Raw genomic sequence first — 17,877 nt, 5'->3', positions numbered from 1 at the left:
CTTTTTTTACTGCCTGTCCTACGGATTCCGCCGCTCAAGATATTCTTCTCAGTAATGTGTCCCTCGTCCTTTCATCTGCCCAAGCTGATCTTTGTGAGGGCTTTCTGACTCTTGAGGAGTGTCATCGTGCCCTTGTTGGCATGGCTCGTCGTAAAGCCCCGGGGTCCGATGGCCTCTCCCATGGAGTTTTAACTTGAAATTCTGGGACGTCCTTGGGTCTGATTTAGTGGAGGTCTTGAATTCGTGTTATCTGTCTGGTTCTATGTCTTTGTCTCAACGGCGGGGTCTCATATCCTTAATCTTTAAGAAGGGAGATCGGTTGGACGCTCGTAACTGGCGCCCCATCTCCCTTCTCAACGTCGACTATAAGCTTGCTTCTCGTGTTTATTGCTGGGCGCCTTCTCAAAGTTATCCATCTGGTTTGTTAGTGAGGATCAGACCTGCGGTGTTCCTGGCAGGTTTATTGGCGAGAATGTTGCTCTTTTGCGTGATGTGGTTGCCTTTGCCACGGAATCTGACATCCCGTTGCCGTTCTCTCCTTAGACCAGGAAAAGGCCTTTGATAGAGTGGATTGGTCATTTATGTGTGCTACTTTGTCGAGGATGGGTTTTGGCCCATCTTTTGTCCGTTGGGTTGTTCTGTTCTATTCTGCTGTCCAAAGCTCTGTAGTTGTTAATGGTTATCTGTCTCGGTTTTTTCCTTTGTCTCGTGGCGTGCGTCAGGGCTGTCCTTTGTCTCCATTATTGTATGTTCTAGTTTCTGAAGTGCTTGCTGTTAACATTCGTGCCAATCCACGTATCATTGGTCTTTCTGTCCCCGGGCCCCCGCGGGCCCTGTCTCCGATCTCGCAGTACGCCGATGACACCTCTCTCATTGTCACGTCTGATATTGCCATTGCTGCTATTTTTGAAGTTTATGCTCTTTTTGAAAGGGGTTCTGGTGCTAAGCTTAATCAGGGATCCAAATCCAAGGGATTGTGGCTCGGTTCGTGGTCTGGCAGGACTGACCCCCCTGTCACCCTGGACTGGGACCTCGGCCAAGATCAAAGTGCTGGGCGTCTTTATTGGGCCTGGGAATTTGGAGGAAGTGAACTGGCGTCCTAGGATTGATGCCGTGGAGAATGTGCTGGCTTCTTGGAGGCAACGCTCCCTGTCCTACGGCGGGAGAGCTCTCGTCATCAACGCCTTGGCCCTTTCTAGGGTTTTGGTACATTGCCTCCCTAATTCATGTCCCCCCTTGGGTTTCTTCCGAGCTTTGTAAATTGGTTTTTGGGTTTTTTTGGAAGGGCAAACGCGATCTGGTTTCTCGTGCTGTTGTTGTTCAGCCTACATCTGCTGGTGGGTTTTTCTGTCATTGATCTTCGTCTTAAGGTTTCTGCGCTTCTTGTCCAGTGGGTTCGGCGTTTCACTGTTTTCTCCGCGTAGTTGGGTCCATTTCTTTTCCTTTTGGTGTGATTCTCGTTTTGGTGTCCCTGCTCTTGATGTTGTTCTGTCCCGTCCTGAGGCCTTTTCCTCCAAGTCCCTCCCCCCGTTTTACTCTGCTCTTCTGTCTGCTTGGCGTTTGGTTGGTGGTTCCTTTTCCCGTCGGCGTCGTTCCTCCCTTGTCATTGCGTCTTTGTCCCCTCATCATGTTTGCTGCTGTTTCCTCTATCTCTGCAAATTCTGTTTATTTGTTTTTGCTGTCTGAGGATCGTCCGACTCCCCATTGTGTTGACAAGTTTTTTCCTTTGTATGGCTATACTCTCTACTGGCCTTCGACCTGGTCCCAATTGTTCTTCTTCAATCTTGACCGCCCAGTGATCGATCTCAACTGAAAGGTCGCCATGGCGTGTTGTACACTGCCGATCGCCTTGTCGGTTTTTGGGTACTCGGTCGACCCTTCTTGCTTTTTGCCGTCTTGCCTCTGAATGTCCTTCTCACTTGTTTTTCTCCTGCCCTCTTGCTCATAGTGTTCTTTCATGGTTACAGTCTCTATTGTTTGGTTTTTTCGTCTTCGTCCCCTTCTTTGGTTTGCCGTCACGTGCTGTTTGGTTTTTGACCCGGCTGAGATCCGTCGAGTTCCTCGTGTTTTCGTGTACATCCTAGGTTGTCTGTAAGTATTTTATCTGGCTCGCTCGGAATGACTTTCGTTTCCGTAATGTGCCGCCCGGTGCTCTCGATGTCATCGCAAAGGTCCGCTCTCGTGTCAAGTTCAATCTACCTCTCCTTTTTAAGCGTTTCAAGTCCCCCCGTCGTCTACGTTATTTTCATCGTCAGTGGGGTGCGTCTGGCATTATCGGCTCTGTTTGCAATGGTCGTTTTTCTCTGTCCCAGTTCTAGTCCCATTGTCGCCCCAAGCTGTTGCTGTCTCGCGGCGTACCTACTCCTGTTAGGATGAGTCTTTCTGACTGGCGTCCTTGTCAGGTCTGCCATTCGCCGCTGCACAGTTCGGTTGTTTTTGTTTTGTCCTGTAGTCCTTCGTCCTGTTGGTTTGCTTGTTTGTTTGTTTGATGTGGAAATGCCATTCTCGAGTGTAAGTCGGACGAGGCGTCTCGTGAATGCTTTTCTTCGTTAGTTTTGTTTTTTTTTTTTGTTTGTAGGGGCGGGGTTCGATTCCCCGGTGACGTTTGACGTGCTGGTGCACCCCCGTTTGAGGCGAACCATTGTTGTTGATGGATGAGTCTGAATGTCTGGCAGCCATTGCACTCACCCTACCGGGGGGCTGCCATTCGCCTTAAACATAAAAAAAACTTACCTGACGCGGGAGGCACTTGGTGATCAGGGAGGCAGTCCTCTCAAGGTGAGGCTCTTTCATTGCACTTCGATTGGGGTTGACCCTTGCGATTACCCCAAATGTGGGTAACTCGAGCGTATAATTTCTGGTAGTGGGGACCTGCGTTCGCGCTTAGTCCCGCACCAAACCCCGGTGGCAAAGTTGGCTAATGGGAAGTTTGTTGGTAACGTTTCAGGCAGGGCAGGGAAGGAGATGCGGTGGCGGTGTAAGGACTAAGGAAGGTGAGTTGTATTTGTGAAGTCCACTGCTGAAATTGTAGGTGAATGTCCGTACTTGGTGCACTGAAAAACTGTGATTTCATTTCTCTCATTCTTGGCCGTACAGAGAGGGAGACGACGTGTTTATTTCAGCCGCATCGATTTCCATCGATAGACGAGTGAGACAAGAAAATGCCAGCGGGTCGAGCTCTTATCCTCGTGCATCGTTTCGAAAACGTAAGTGGATGTGTGTTTGTACTGCTCCATCGCGATAGATTTCTTTTGCGTTGTGTTATGTTGCGTTCTGGAGAGCCCCGTTTGCATTGAGTAACTGAGGACCCGCCAGATCAGTTGGCGTTACATTTCTGTGCCAACACTTTGTGGTTTCTCTATGTTATCAGTTAATTGGATTGTTATCATAAAAAGTAAATCTTTCATGGTTCAGGATAGTGTCTTTATCGGCCCTTTGAATACGTACTGTCCGTGTTGAGCAGGGAACAGTAAGACTTTGAAGTGCGCTACGTCACGTAAGTCACGTTTTCGCAAGATCAATGTTGTAGTGTTGTAGCCTTCGTTGTATACATATCATCCGGGCTAGGTTAACTTCCATCTAATGCATAACAGTGCATGCATTTTTTACTTGTCGTATCCTGTTCTTTGCTCACACGAAAAGATACGTTTCATGTCATAAACGTTGGATTGATAAGATCTCGCGCGCACGCGCTCCCTTGGGAATACAAGTTCCACTTTCTCGTGTGAACTATTTTGTTTTTGTCGTATGTCTCATCTTTGACATATCGTTGGCATGTTGTGTTCAAAAAACCTGGTTTGGAATGTGTCTTTCTTTCATTGAAAGAAACTGAGATTTTTTGAGATAATCAAGTGTACAGAAGAAAAAGGGAAGCCTACAACACGGGGTATTCCCAGGCGGTCTCCCATCCAAGTACTAAACCCCGCCCGACAGGGCTTAACTTCGGTGATCGGACGAGAACCGGTGTTTTCCCTGTGGTATGGTCGTAGACAAGTAATTTGCCGTGAAAATTAAACTTTGTTATAAGGGAAAATGAAAACGAGGTCAGAGCAAGCACAATGTGCATTTGTCCTCTTGCCGTCACGCAAGTGCCATGCAATGCTGGTGCTGCTGCCCACTGTACAAGAGCGATCGTTGTGTGCGCCTCGCTTTCAGGTTGGCTTTGGGCATTCCTTCCTTGGCACGGATTGTAACGGACCACCATATCTCGTGGCCATGAGACTGGGAGCACCTTGTCCGCCGTGAGCCATTTACGGGCATCGCTTCTCGGCCTTTTGGCTAAGATCAAGTGTAGTAATCTGTTCTTATCAGCTTAATATCTGATACGCTGCTCATCGAGCAGCTCATATATTAAACTGATTTTTGGAACTGGGCCGTGGAAAAGAGGCTTGCCTCGTCCCGGCCACGGGTTGCCTCGGTATAGCACTACCTCCGAGCGTGGCCCACTTCCCTCTGGGGAAGAAATAATCAAGTGAAAGCAGAAAAAGTGACCAAGCAACCAACCTTCACATTCTCTTCTCTTTTCTAGGTAGCATAGCAGCGAGTGGACAGCACGACACGACAGGACGAGGAGCACGTGACCTCCATTACCACATGGTATGCGCAGACAAGTTGCGTTTTGCGGTCCCGGAGAGGCTGAAAAGGCATACTTACCTGACGCGGGAGGCACTGTGATCAGGGAGGCAGTCCTCTCAAGGTGAGGCTCTTTCATTGCACTTCGATTGGGTTGACCCTTGCGATTACCCCAAATGTGGGTAACTCGAGCGTATAATTTCTGGTAGTGGGGACCTGCGTTCGCGCTAGTCCCCGCACCAAACCCCGGTGGCAAAGTTGGCTAATGGGAAGGTTTGTTGGTAACGTTTCAGGCAGGGCAGGGAAGGAGATGCGGTGGCGGTGTAAGGACTAAGGAAGGTGAGTTGTATTTGTGAAGTCCACTGCTGAAATTGTAGGTGAATGTTCCGTACTTGGTGCACTGAAAAACTGTGATTTCATTTCTCTCATTCTTGGCCGTACAGAGAGGGAGACGACGTGTTTATTTCAGCCGCATCGATTTCCATCGATAGACGAGTGAGACAAGAAAATGCCAGCGGGTCGAGCTCTTATCCTCGTGCATCGTTTCGAAAACGTAAGTGGATGTGTGTTTGTACTGCTCCATCGCGATAGATTTATTTTGCGTTGTGTTATGTTGCGTTCTGGAGAGCCCGTTTTGCATTGAGTAACTGAGGACCCGCCAGATCAGTTGGCGTTACATTTCTGTGGCCAACACTTTGTGGTTTCTCTATGTTATCAGTTAATTGGATTGTTATCATAAAAAGTAAATCTTTCATGGTCAGGATAGTGTCTTATCGGCCCTTTGAATACGTACTGTCCGTGTTGAGCAGGGAACAGTAAGACTTTGAAGTGCGCTACGTCACGTAAGTCACGTTTTCGCAAGATCAATGTTGTAGTGTTGTAGCCTTCGTTGTATACATATCATCCGGGCTAGGTTAACTTCCATCTAATGCATAACAGTGCATGCATTTTTTACTTGTCGTATCCTGTTCTTTGCTCACACGAAAAGATACGTTTCATGTCATAAACGTTGGATTGATAAGATCTCGCGCGCACGCGCTCCCTTGGGAATACAAGTTCCACTTTCTCGTGTGAACTATTTTGTTTTTGTCGTATGTCTCATCTTTGACATATCGTTGGCATGTTGTGTTCAAAAAACCTGGTTTGGAATGTTCTTTCATTGAAAGAAACTGAGATTTTTTGAGATAATCAAGTGTACAGAAGGAAAAAGGGAAGCCTACAACACGGGGTATTCCCAGGCGGTCTCCCATCCAAGTACTAACCCCGCCCGACAGGGCTTAACTTCGGTGATCGGACGAGAACCGGTGTTTTCCCTGTGGTATGGTCGTAGACAAGTAATTTGCCGTGAAAATTAACTTTGTTATAAGGGAAAATGAAAACGAGGTCAGAGCAAGCACAATGTGCATTTGTCCTCTTGCCGTCAACGCAAGTGCCATGCAATGCTGGTGCTGCTGCCCACTGTACAAGAGCGATCGTTGTGTGCGCCTCGCTTTCAGGTTGGCTTTGGGCATTCCTTCCTTGGCACGGATTGTAATCGGACCACCATATCTCGTGGCCATGAGACTGGGAGCACCTTGTCCGCCGTGAGCATTTACGGGCATCCTGCCAAAAGTACTGAGATTCTGTTAAAAAATTACAAAATGTTAAAAACCACCAAGTGGTGGCACTTTATGTAAAGTGGCTGAGAATACAGGTGTGCGTCGTAAGGGGTACTGTTTGCTAGTGGTGGTACCGACAGTCTTGTTTCTTCGGGTGTTTCCTCCATCCTCCCAATCTGTTGAACCTTTGGAGGTGGAAATGGTTGAGGTATCCACTCCTCGTAAACGCGGTTGTGATTCCGTTGAGAACCTCCTCTGATAGCTCTTCTGTTACTCCTTCCCGGAAGGCTCTTACAAAGGTGGCTAAGAAGAGCGGAGCTGCGCCCTCTTCTACTAAATCGAAGACTCGTGCTTCAGCTGATACTGTCAAGTCTGCGAAGCACGAAGGTTTGCCTGATGTGTCGTTTTCCCTCCCCCAACGCAAAGCACGTACATAGTTACTCTTTTACTGTACTCCATTATGGCTCTGTCAGTTGTCTCAATTAACGTCAACGGTCTGCGAGACCAGTCTAAGCGAGCTGGGTTTGTACAGTGGCTTCATTCCTTGCCTGTTGTTTCCTGATGTAGTGTGCCTCCAAGAGGCCCACTGCATCTCCCTCAGTGAGTGTCAGTCCTGGTTTCCAGTCATCTGGTCTTTCCGTTGTGGTGTCTCCGGCTCTAATAAGTCCTTGTGGTTGTATGTTTTTGTTTTCGTCCAGTGTTGTCCCTTGTTAAATCTCTTCCTCTGATAGTTGTGGTCGGTTTTTGTTATGTGAGTTTTCTTTGCGTGGCGCTGTGTTCAGGGTTGCTTGCATTTATGCTCCCAATCGTAACCCTGATCGTGATGCCTTCCTGGACGGGGTCTCTTCCCGATTAGACCCTTCAGTTCCCACCCTCCTCGCCGGCGATTTTAATACCGTCTTTGATCGCGCTGCTGACCGTGTGGGCTCCGTGGTCGGTGATACCTCGCGTGAGAGTGTTGTTGCCCTTGGTCGTCTTTTTGACGATGTCTGTTGTATTGATATTTGGAGATACCTCCATCCGTCTTCCTCCGCCTTTACCTGGACTAAGGCGGATGGCTCTATCTCCTCCCGTATAGATCTAATTGGGTGCCCTTATGTCTGGGTTGCGTCTCTGTCTCTGTTTGTGAAATTCTTCCGTGTCCGTTTTCAGACCATTGTGCTGTGTCCTGCTCTCTTACTGTTCCTGACGTTATTCCTCCTGGTCCGGGGCTTTGGAAGCTTAATACCTCAGTCCTGGAGGAGGAGGAGTACTGGTCTGTCGCCTTATTTCTGACTTTTGGGCCGATTGGAAGGACTGTAAGCTCTGTTTTTCCTCTCTTTCCAAGTGGTGGGATTCCGGTAAAGCAAAGATCGAAGGGCATTACGGTATCTTACTGTGTGCGCCGGTCGCAGAAAGAATCTTGGTCACGCGATTTGTTGGCTAGTTGGCGGCACACCTCAAGGCACGGCTTGATGCTGGTTGCCTGTCTGTTTTAGGTGTTTATCGATCCACCCTTGAACAGCTTTCCGCCTATGACATCAGGGCTGCTCAAGGTGCCCAAGTACGGTCACGTGTGTCCGATGGGTTGAGGAGGGCGAAGTCTCATCGGCGTACTTTTTTCGTTTAGAGAAGAAACGGTCTGCTGACCGGTGGGTTTCTGCGCTTCGGAACCCTGATGGGTCCATTGTTTCAACACCTTCTGATCTGTGTTCTTCGTTCGCCACTTTCTACTCCTCTCTTTTTTTACTGCCTGTCCTACGGATTCCGCCGCTCAAGATATTCTTCTCAGTAATGTGTCCCTCGTCCTTTCATCTGCCCAAGCTGATCTTTGTGAGGGCTTTCTGACTCTTGAGGAGTGTCATCGTGCCCTTGTTGGCATGGCTCGTCGTAAAGCCCCGGGGTCCGATGGCCTCTCCCATGGAGTTTTAACTTGAAATTCTGGGACGTCCTTGGGTCTGATTTAGTGGAGGTCTTGAATTCGTGTTATCTGTCTGGTTCTATGTCTTTGTCTCAACGGCGGGGTCTCATATCCTTAATCTTTAAGAAGGGAGATCGGTTGGACGCTCGTAACTGGCGCCCCATCTCCCTTCTCAACGTCGACTATAAGCTTGCTTCTCGTGTTTATTGCTGGGCGCCTTCTCAAAGTTATCCATCTGGTTTGTTAGTGAGGATCAGACCTGCGGTGTTCCTGGCAGGTTTATTGGCGAGAATGTTGCTCTTTTGCGTGATGTGGTTGCCTTTGCCACGGAATCTGACATCCCGTTGCCGTTCTCTCCTTAGACCAGGAAAAGGCCTTTGATAGAGTGGATTGGTCATTTATGTGTGCTACTTTGTCGAGGATGGGTTTTGGCCCATCTTTTGTCCGTTGGGTTGTTCTGTTCTATTCTGCTGTCCAAAGCTCTGTAGTTGTTAATGGTTATCTGTCTCGGTTTTTTCCTTTGTCTCGTGGCGTGCGTCAGGGCTGTCCTTTGTCTCCATTATTGTATGTTCTAGTTTCTGAAGTGCTTGCTGTTAACATTCGTGCCAATCCACGTATCATTGGTCTTTCTGTCCCCGGGCCCCCGCGGGCCCTGTCTCCGATCTCGCAGTACGCCGATGACACCTCTCTCATTGTCACGTCTGATATTGCCATTGCTGCTATTTTTGAAGTTTATGCTCTTTTTGAAAGGGGTTCTGGTGCTAAGCTTAATCAGGGATCCAAATCCAAGGGATTGTGGCTCGGTTCGTGGTCTGGCAGGACTGACCCCCCTGTCACCCTGGACTGGGACCTCGGCCAAGATCAAAGTGCTGGGCGTCTTTATTGGGCCTGGGAATTTGGAGGAAGTGAACTGGCGTCCTAGGATTGATGCCGTGGAGAATGTGCTGGCTTCTTGGAGGCAACGCTCCCTGTCCTACGGCGGGAGAGCTCTCGTCATCAACGCCTTGGCCCTTTCTAGGGTTTTGGTACATTGCCTCCCTAATTCATGTCCCCCCTTGGGTTTCTTCCGAGCTTTGTAAATTGGTTTTTGGGTTTTTTTGGAAGGGCAAACGCGATCTGGTTTCTCGTGCTGTTGTTGTTCAGCCTACATCTGCTGGTGGGTTTTTCTGTCATTGATCTTCGTCTTAAGGTTTCTGCGCTTCTTGTCCAGTGGGTTCGGCGTTTCACTGTTTTCTCCGCGTAGTTGGGTCCATTTCTTTTCCTTTTGGTGTGATTCTCGTTTTGGTGTCCCTGCTCTTGATGTTGTTCTGTCCCGTCCTGAGGCCTTTTCCTCCAAGTCCCTCCCCCCGTTTTACTCTGCTCTTCTGTCTGCTTGGCGTTTGGTTGGTGGTTCCTTTTCCCGTCGGCGTCGTTCCTCCCTTGTCATTGCGTCTTTGTCCCCTCATCATGTTTGCTGCTGTTTCCTCTATCTCTGCAAATTCTGTTTATTTGTTTTTGCTGTCTGAGGATCGTCCGACTCCCCATTGTGTTGACAAGTTTTTTCCTTTGTATGGCTATACTCTCTACTGGCCTTCGACCTGGTCCCAATTGTTCTTCTTCAATCTTGACCGCCCAGTGATCGATCTCAACTGAAAGGTCGCCATGGCGTGTTGTACACTGCCGATCGCCTTGTCGGTTTTTGGGTACTCGGTCGACCCTTCTTGCTTTTTGCCGTCTTGCCTCTGAATGTCCTTCTCACTTGTTTTTCTCCTGCCCTCTTGCTCATAGTGTTCTTTCATGGTTACAGTCTCTATTGTTTGGTTTTTTCGTCTTCGTCCCCTTCTTTGGTTTGCCGTCACGTGCTGTTTGGTTTTTGACCCGGCTGAGATCCGTCGAGTTCCTCGTGTTTTCGTGTACATCCTAGGTTGTCTGTAAGTATTTTATCTGGCTCGCTCGGAATGACTTTCGTTTCCGTAATGTGCCGCCCGGTGCTCTCGATGTCATCGCAAAGGTCCGCTCTCGTGTCAAGTTCAATCTACCTCTCCTTTTTAAGCGTTTCAAGTCCCCCCGTCGTCTACGTTATTTTCATCGTCAGTGGGGTGCGTCTGGCATTATCGGCTCTGTTTGCAATGGTCGTTTTTCTCTGTCCCAGTTCTAGTCCCATTGTCGCCCCAAGCTGTTGCTGTCTCGCGGCGTACCTACTCCTGTTAGGATGAGTCTTTCTGACTGGCGTCCTTGTCAGGTCTGCCATTCGCCGCTGCACAGTTCGGTTGTTTTTGTTTTGTCCTGTAGTCCTTCGTCCTGTTGGTTTGCTTGTTTGTTTGTTTGATGTGGAAATGCCATTCTCGAGTGTAAGTCGGACGAGGCGTCTCGTGAATGCTTTTCTTCGTTAGTTTTGTTTTTTTTTTTTGTTTGTAGGGGCGGGGTTCGATTCCCCGGTGACGTTTGACGTGCTGGTGCACCCCCGTTTGAGGCGAACCATTGTTGTTGATGGATGAGTCTGAATGTCTGGCAGCCATTGCACTCACCCTACCGGGGGGCTGCCATTCGCCTTAAACATAAAAAAAACTTACCTGACGCGGGAGGCACTTGGTGATCAGGGAGGCAGTCCTCTCAAGGTGAGGCTCTTTCATTGCACTTCGATTGGGGTTGACCCTTGCGATTACCCCAAATGTGGGTAACTCGAGCGTATAATTTCTGGTAGTGGGGACCTGCGTTCGCGCTTAGTCCCGCACCAAACCCCGGTGGCAAAGTTGGCTAATGGGAAGTTTGTTGGTAACGTTTCAGGCAGGGCAGGGAAGGAGATGCGGTGGCGGTGTAAGGACTAAGGAAGGTGAGTTGTATTTGTGAAGTCCACTGCTGAAATTGTAGGTGAATGTCCGTACTTGGTGCACTGAAAAACTGTGATTTCATTTCTCTCATTCTTGGCCGTACAGAGAGGGAGACGACGTGTTTATTTCAGCCGCATCGATTTCCATCGATAGACGAGTGAGACAAGAAAATGCCAGCGGGTCGAGCTCTTATCCTCGTGCATCGTTTCGAAAACGTAAGTGGATGTGTGTTTGTACTGCTCCATCGCGATAGATTTCTTTTGCGTTGTGTTATGTTGCGTTCTGGAGAGCCCCGTTTGCATTGAGTAACTGAGGACCCGCCAGATCAGTTGGCGTTACATTTCTGTGCCAACACTTTGTGGTTTCTCTATGTTATCAGTTAATTGGATTGTTATCATAAAAAGTAAATCTTTCATGGTTCAGGATAGTGTCTTTATCGGCCCTTTGAATACGTACTGTCCGTGTTGAGCAGGGAACAGTAAGACTTTGAAGTGCGCTACGTCACGTAAGTCACGTTTTCGCAAGATCAATGTTGTAGTGTTGTAGCCTTCGTTGTATACATATCATCCGGGCTAGGTTAACTTCCATCTAATGCATAACAGTGCATGCATTTTTTACTTGTCGTATCCTGTTCTTTGCTCACACGAAAAGATACGTTTCATGTCATAAACGTTGGATTGATAAGATCTCGCGCGCACGCGCTCCCTTGGGAATACAAGTTCCACTTTCTCGTGTGAACTATTTTGTTTTTGTCGTATGTCTCATCTTTGACATATCGTTGGCATGTTGTGTTCAAAAAACCTGGTTTGGAATGTGTCTTTCTTTCATTGAAAGAAACTGAGATTTTTTGAGATAATCAAGTGTACAGAAGAAAAAGGGAAGCCTACAACACGGGGTATTCCCAGGCGGTCTCCCATCCAAGTACTAAACCCCGCCCGACAGGGCTTAACTTCGGTGATCGGACGAGAACCGGTGTTTTCCCTGTGGTATGGTCGTAGACAAGTAATTTGCCGTGAAAATTAAACTTTGTTATAAGGGAAAATGAAAACGAGGTCAGAGCAAGCACAATGTGCATTTGTCCTCTTGCCGTCACGCAAGTGCCATGCAATGCTGGTGCTGCTGCCCACTGTACAAGAGCGATCGTTGTGTGCGCCTCGCTTTCAGGTTGGCTTTGGGCATTCCTTCCTTGGCACGGATTGTAACGGACCACCATATCTCGTGGCCATGAGACTGGGAGCACCTTGTCCGCCGTGAGCCATTTACGGGCATCGCTTCTCGGCCTTTTGGCTAAGATCAAGTGTAGTAATCTGTTCTTATCAGCTTAATATCTGATACGCTGCTCATCGAGCAGCTCATATATTAAACTGATTTTTGGAACTGGGCCGTGGAAAAGAGGCTTGCCTCGTCCCGGCCACGGGTTGCCTCGGTATAGCACTACCTCCGAGCGTGGCCCACTTCCCTCTGGGGAAGAAATAATCAAGTGAAAGCAGAAAAAGTGACCAAGCAACCAACCTTCACATTCTCTTCTCTTTTCTAGGTAGCATAGCAGCGAGTGGACAGCACGACACGACAGGACGAGGAGCACGTGACCTCCATTACCACATGGTATGCGCAGACAAGTTGCGTTTTGCGGTCCCGGAGAGGCTGAAAAGGCATACTTACCTGACGCGGGAGGCACTGTGATCAGGGAGGCAGTCCTCTCAAGGTGAGGCTCTTTCATTGCACTTCGATTGGGTTGACCCTTGCGATTACCCCAAATGTGGGTAACTCGAGCGTATAATTTCTGGTAGTGGGGACCTGCGTTCGCGCTAGTCCCCGCACCAAACCCCGGTGGCAAAGTTGGCTAATGGGAAGGTTTGTTGGTAACGTTTCAGGCAGGGCAGGGAAGGAGATGCGGTGGCGGTGTAAGGACTAAGGAAGGTGAGTTGTATTTGTGAAGTCCACTGCTGAAATTGTAGGTGAATGTTCCGTACTTGGTGCACTGAAAAACTGTGATTTCATTTCTCTCATTCTTGGCCGTACAGAGAGGGAGACGACGTGTTTATTTCAGCCGCATCGATTTCCATCGATAGACGAGTGAGACAAGAAAATGCCAGCGGGTCGAGCTCTTATCCTCGTGCATCGTTTCGAAAACGTAAGTGGATGTGTGTTTGTACTGCTCCATCGCGATAGATTTATTTTGCGTTGTGTTATGTTGCGTTCTGGAGAGCCCGTTTTGCATTGAGTAACTGAGGACCCGCCAGATCAGTTGGCGTTACATTTCTGTGGCCAACACTTTGTGGTTTCTCTATGTTATCAGTTAATTGGATTGTTATCATAAAAAGTAAATCTTTCATGGTCAGGATAGTGTCTTATCGGCCCTTTGAATACGTACTGTCCGTGTTGAGCAGGGAACAGTAAGACTTTGAAGTGCGCTACGTCACGTAAGTCACGTTTTCGCAAGATCAATGTTGTAGTGTTGTAGCCTTCGTTGTATACATATCATCCGGGCTAGGTTAACTTCCATCTAATGCATAACAGTGCATGCATTTTTTACTTGTCGTATCCTGTTCTTTGCTCACACGAAAAGATACGTTTCATGTCATAAACGTTGGATTGATAAGATCTCGCGCGCACGCGCTCCCTTGGGAATACAAGTTCCACTTTCTCGTGTGAACTATTTTGTTTTTGTCGTATGTCTCATCTTTGACATATCGTTGGCATGTTGTGTTCAAAAAACCTGGTTTGGAATGTTCTTTCATTGAAAGAAACTGAGATTTTTTGAGATAATCAAGTGTACAGAAGGAAAAAGGGAAGCCTACAACACGGGGTATTCCCAGGCGGTCTCCCATCCAAGTACTAACCCCGCCCGACAGGGCTTAACTTCGGTGATCGGACGAGAACCGGTGTTTTCCCTGTGGTATGGTCGTAGACAAGTAATTTGCCGTGAAAATTAACTTTGTTATAAGGGAAAATGAAAACGAGGTCAGAGCAAGCACAATGTGCATTTGTCCTCTTGCCGTCAACGCAAGTGCCATGCAATGCTGGTGCTGCTGCCCACTGTACAAGAGCGATCGTTGTGTGCGCCTCGCTTTCAGGTTGGCTTTGGGCATTCCTTCCTTGGCACGGATTGTAATCGGACCACCATATCTCGTGGCCATGAGACTGGGAGCACCTTGTCCGCCGTGAGCATTTACGGGCATCCTGCCAAAAGTACTGAGATTCTGTTAAAAAATTACAAAATGTTAAAAACCACCAAGTGGTGGCACTTTATGTAAAGTGGCTGAGAATACAGGTGTGCGTCGTAAGGGGTACTGTTTGCTAGTGGTGGTACCGACAGTCTTGTTTCTTCGGGTGTTTCCTCCATCCTCCCAATCTGTTGAACCTTTGGAGGTGGAAATGGTTGAGGTATCCACTCCTCGTAAACGCGGTTGTGATTCCGTTGAGAACCTCCTCTGATAGCTCTTCTGTTACTCCTTCCCGGAAGGCTCTTACAAAGGTGGCTAAGAAGAGCGGAGCTGCGCCCTCTTCTACTAAATCGAAGACTCGTGCTTCAGCTGATACTGTCAAGTCTGCGAAGCACGAAGGTTTGCCTGATGTGTCGTTTTCCCTCCCCCAACGCAAAGCACGTACATAGTTACTCTTTTACTGTACTCCATTATGGCTCTGTCAGTTGTCTCAATTAACGTCAACGGTCTGCGAGACCAGTCTAAGCGAGCTGGGTTTGTACAGTGGCTTCATTCCTTGCCTGTTGTTTCCTGATGTAGTGTGCCTCCAAGAGGCCCACTGCATCTCCCTCAGTGAGTGTCAGTCCTGGTTTCCAGTCATCTGGTCTTTCCGTTGTGGTGTCTCCGGCTCTAATAAGTCCTTGTGGTTGTATGTTTTTGTTTTCGTCCAGTGTTGTCCCTTGTTAAATCTCTTCCTCTGATAGTTGTGGTCGGTTTTTGTTATGTGAGTTTTCTTTGCGTGGCGCTGTGTTCAGGGTTGCTTGCATTTATGCTCCCAATCGTAACCCTGATCGTGATGCCTTCCTGGACGGGGTCTCTTCCCGATTAGACCCTTCAGTTCCCACCCTCCTCGCCGGCGATTTTAATACCGTCTTTGATCGCGCTGCTGACCGTGTGGGCTCCGTGGTCGGTGATACCTCGCGTGAGAGTGTTGTTGCCCTTGGTCGTCTTTTTGACGATGTCTGTTGTATTGATATTTGGAGATACCTCCATCCGTCTTCCTCCGCCTTTACCTGGACTAAGGCGGATGGCTCTATCTCCTCCCGTATAGATCTAATTGGGTGCCCTTATGTCTGGGTTGCGTCTCTGTCTCTGTTTGTGAAATTCTTCCGTGTCCGTTTTCAGACCATTGTGCTGTGTCCTGCTCTCTTACTGTTCCTGACGTTATTCCTCCTGGTCCGGGGCTTTGGAAGCTTAATACCTCAGTCCTGGAGGAGGAGGAGTACTGGTCTGTCGCCTTATTTCTGACTTTTGGGCCGATTGGAAGGACTGTAAGCTCTGTTTTTCCTCTCTTTCCAAGTGGTGGGATTCCGGTAAAGCAAAGATCGAAGGGCATTACGGTATCTTACTGTGTGCGCCGGTCGCAGAAAGAATCTTGGTCACGCGATTTGTTGGCTAGTTGGCGGCACACCTCAAGGCACGGCTTGATGCTGGTTGCCTGTCTGTTTTAGGTGTTTATCGATCCACCCTTGAACAGCTTTCCGCCTATGACATCAGGGCTGCTCAAGGTGCCCAAGTACGGTCACGTGTGTCCGATGGGTTGAGGAGGGCGAAGTCTCATCGGCGTACTTTTTTCGTTTAGAGAAGAAACGGTCTGCTGACCGGTGGGTTTCTGCGCTTCGGAACCCTGATGGGTCCATTGTTTCAACACCTTCTGATCTGTGTTCTTCGTTCGCCACTTTCTACTCCTCTCTTTTTTTACTGCCTGTCCTACGGATTCCGCCGCTCAAGATATTCTTCTCAGTAATGTGTCCCTCGTCCTTTCATCTGCCCAAGCTGATCTTTGTGAGGGCTTTCTGACTCTTGAGGAGTGTCATCGTGCCCTTGTTGGCATGGCTCGTCGTAAAGCCCCGGGGTCCGATGGCCTCTCCCATGGAGTTTTAACTTGAAATTCTGGGACGTCCTTGGGTCTGATTTAGTGGAGGTCTTGAATTCGTGTTATCTGTCTGGTTCTATGTCTTTGTCTCAACGGCGGGGTCTCATATCCTTAATCTTTAAGAAGGGAGATCGGTTGGACGCTCGTAACTGGCGCCCCATCTCCCTTCTCAACGTCGACTATAAGCTTGCTTCTCGTGTTTATTGCTGGGCGCCTTCTCAAAGTTATCCATCTGGTTTGTTAGTGAGGATCAGACCTGCGGTGTTCCTGGCAGGTTTATTGGCGAGAATGTTGCTCTTTTGCGTGATGTGGTTGCCTTTGCCACGGAATCTGACATCCCGTTGCCGTTCTCTCCTTAGACCAGGAAAAGGCCTTTGATAGAGTGGATTGGTCATTTATGTGTGCTACTTTGTCGAGGATGGGTTTTGGCCCATCTTTTGTCCGTTGGGTTGTTCTGTTCTATTCTGCTGTCCAAAGCTCTGTAGTTGTTAATGGTTATCTGTCTCGGTTTTTTCCTTTGTCTCGTGGCGTGCGTCAGGGCTGTCCTTTGTCTCCATTATTGTATGTTCTAGTTTCTGAAGTGCTTGCTGTTAACATTCGTGCCAATCCACGTATCATTGGTCTTTCTGTCCCCGGGCCCCCGCGGGCCCTGTCTCCGATCTCGCAGTACGCCGATGACACCTCTCTCATTGTCACGTCTGATATTGCCATTGCTGCTATTTTTGAAGTTTATGCTCTTTTTGAAAGGGGTTCTGGTGCTAAGCTTAATCAGGGATCCAAATCCAAGGGATTGTGGCTCGGTTCGTGGTCTGGCAGGACTGACCCCCCTGTCACCCTGGACTGGGACCTCGGCCAAGATCAAAGTGCTGGGCGTCTTTATTGGGCCTGGGAATTTGGAGGAAGTGAACTGGCGTCCTAGGATTGATGCCGTGGAGAATGTGCTGGCTTCTTGGAGGCAACGCTCCCTGTCCTACGGCGGGAGAGCTCTCGTCATCAACGCCTTGGCCCTTTCTAGGGTTTTGGTACATTGCCTCCCTAATTCATGTCCCCCCTTGGGTTTCTTCCGAGCTTTGTAAATTGGTTTTTGGGTTTTTTTGGAAGGGCAAACGCGATCTGGTTTCTCGTGCTGTTGTTGTTCAGCCTACATCTGCTGGTGGGTTTTTCTGTCATTGATCTTCGTCTTAAGGTTTCTGCGCTTCTTGTCCAGTGGGTTCGGCGTTTCACTGTTTTCTCCGCGTAGTTGGGTCCATTTCTTTTCCTTTTGGTGTGATTCTCGTTTTGGTGTCCCTGCTCTTGATGTTGTTCTGTCCCGTCCTGAGGCCTTTTCCTCCAAGTCCCTCCCCCCGTTTTACTCTGCTCTTCTGTCTGCTTGGCGTTTGGTTGGTGGTTCCTTTTCCCGTCGGCGTCGTTCCTCCCTTGTCATTGCGTCTTTGTCCCCTCATCATGTTTGCTGCTGTTTCCTCTATCTCTGCAAATTCTGTTTATTTGTTTTTGCTGTCTGAGGATCGTCCGACTCCCCATTGTGTTGACAAGTTTTTTCCTTTGTATGGCTATACTCTCTACTGGCCTTCGACCTGGTCCCAATTGTTCTTCTTCAATCTTGACCGCCCAGTGATCGATCTCAACTGAAAGGTCGCCATGGCGTGTTGTACACTGCCGATCGCCTTGTCGGTTTTTGGGTACTCGGTCGACCCTTCTTGCTTTTTGCCGTCTTGCCTCTGAATGTCCTTCTCACTTGTTTTTCTCCTGCCCTCTTGCTCATAGTGTTCTTTCATGGTTACAGTCTCTATTGTTTGGTTTTTTCGTCTTCGTCCCCTTCTTTGGTTTGCCGTCACGTGCTGTTTGGTTTTTGACCCGGCTGAGATCCGTCGAGTTCCTCGTGTTTTCGTGTACATCCTAGGTTGTCTGTAAGTAT

The 17,877-nt window shown here is 48.6% G+C and overlaps 10 non-coding genes across 10 annotated transcripts; 6 read left to right on the top strand and 4 right to left on the bottom strand.

Annotated features, from left to right (window-relative positions):
- Positions 1 to 2,725: 2,725 nt before the first annotated feature.
- Positions 2,726 to 2,893, top strand: LOC138031022 (U1 spliceosomal RNA). The gene has a single exon (XR_011128130.1). It is a non-coding gene; the product is annotated as a U1 spliceosomal RNA (small nuclear RNA).
- Positions 2,894 to 3,871: 978 nt separating this feature from the next.
- LOC138031090 (5S ribosomal RNA) lies at positions 3,872 to 3,991 on the bottom strand. The gene has a single exon (XR_011128189.1). It is a non-coding gene; the product is annotated as a 5S ribosomal RNA (ribosomal RNA).
- Positions 3,992 to 4,258: 267 nt separating this feature from the next.
- Positions 4,259 to 4,451, top strand: LOC138031034 (U2 spliceosomal RNA). Its single transcript, XR_011128141.1, has one exon. It is a non-coding gene; the product is annotated as a U2 spliceosomal RNA (small nuclear RNA).
- A 194-nt stretch (positions 4,452 to 4,645) lies between these two features.
- Positions 4,646 to 4,809, top strand: LOC138031004 (U1 spliceosomal RNA). The gene has a single exon (XR_011128113.1). It is a non-coding gene; the product is annotated as a U1 spliceosomal RNA (small nuclear RNA).
- Positions 4,810 to 5,785: 976 nt separating this feature from the next.
- On the bottom strand, positions 5,786 to 5,904 carry LOC138031079 (5S ribosomal RNA). The gene has a single exon (XR_011128178.1). It is a non-coding gene; the product is annotated as a 5S ribosomal RNA (ribosomal RNA).
- Positions 5,905 to 10,614: 4,710 nt separating this feature from the next.
- On the top strand, positions 10,615 to 10,782 carry LOC138031021 (U1 spliceosomal RNA). Its single transcript, XR_011128129.1, has one exon. It is a non-coding gene; the product is annotated as a U1 spliceosomal RNA (small nuclear RNA).
- Positions 10,783 to 11,760: 978 nt separating this feature from the next.
- On the bottom strand, positions 11,761 to 11,880 carry LOC138031089 (5S ribosomal RNA). Its single transcript, XR_011128188.1, has one exon. It is a non-coding gene; the product is annotated as a 5S ribosomal RNA (ribosomal RNA).
- Positions 11,881 to 12,147: 267 nt separating this feature from the next.
- Positions 12,148 to 12,340, top strand: LOC138031033 (U2 spliceosomal RNA). Its single transcript, XR_011128140.1, has one exon. It is a non-coding gene; the product is annotated as a U2 spliceosomal RNA (small nuclear RNA).
- Positions 12,341 to 12,534: 194 nt separating this feature from the next.
- On the top strand, positions 12,535 to 12,698 carry LOC138031002 (U1 spliceosomal RNA). The gene has a single exon (XR_011128111.1). It is a non-coding gene; the product is annotated as a U1 spliceosomal RNA (small nuclear RNA).
- Positions 12,699 to 13,674: 976 nt separating this feature from the next.
- On the bottom strand, positions 13,675 to 13,793 carry LOC138031078 (5S ribosomal RNA). Its single transcript, XR_011128177.1, has one exon. It is a non-coding gene; the product is annotated as a 5S ribosomal RNA (ribosomal RNA).
- Positions 13,794 to 17,877: the final 4,084 nt, after the last annotated feature.

The sequence above is a fragment of the Montipora capricornis genome, chromosome 13, assembly GCF_036669925.1.
Source record: "Montipora capricornis isolate CH-2021 chromosome 13, ASM3666992v2, whole genome shotgun sequence".
In the NCBI taxonomy this organism is placed as follows: domain Eukaryota; kingdom Metazoa; phylum Cnidaria; class Anthozoa; order Scleractinia; family Acroporidae; genus Montipora; species Montipora capricornis.
Note: the sequence above shows the minus strand (reverse complement) of the source record. Positions and strands in the feature narration are given on the sequence as shown.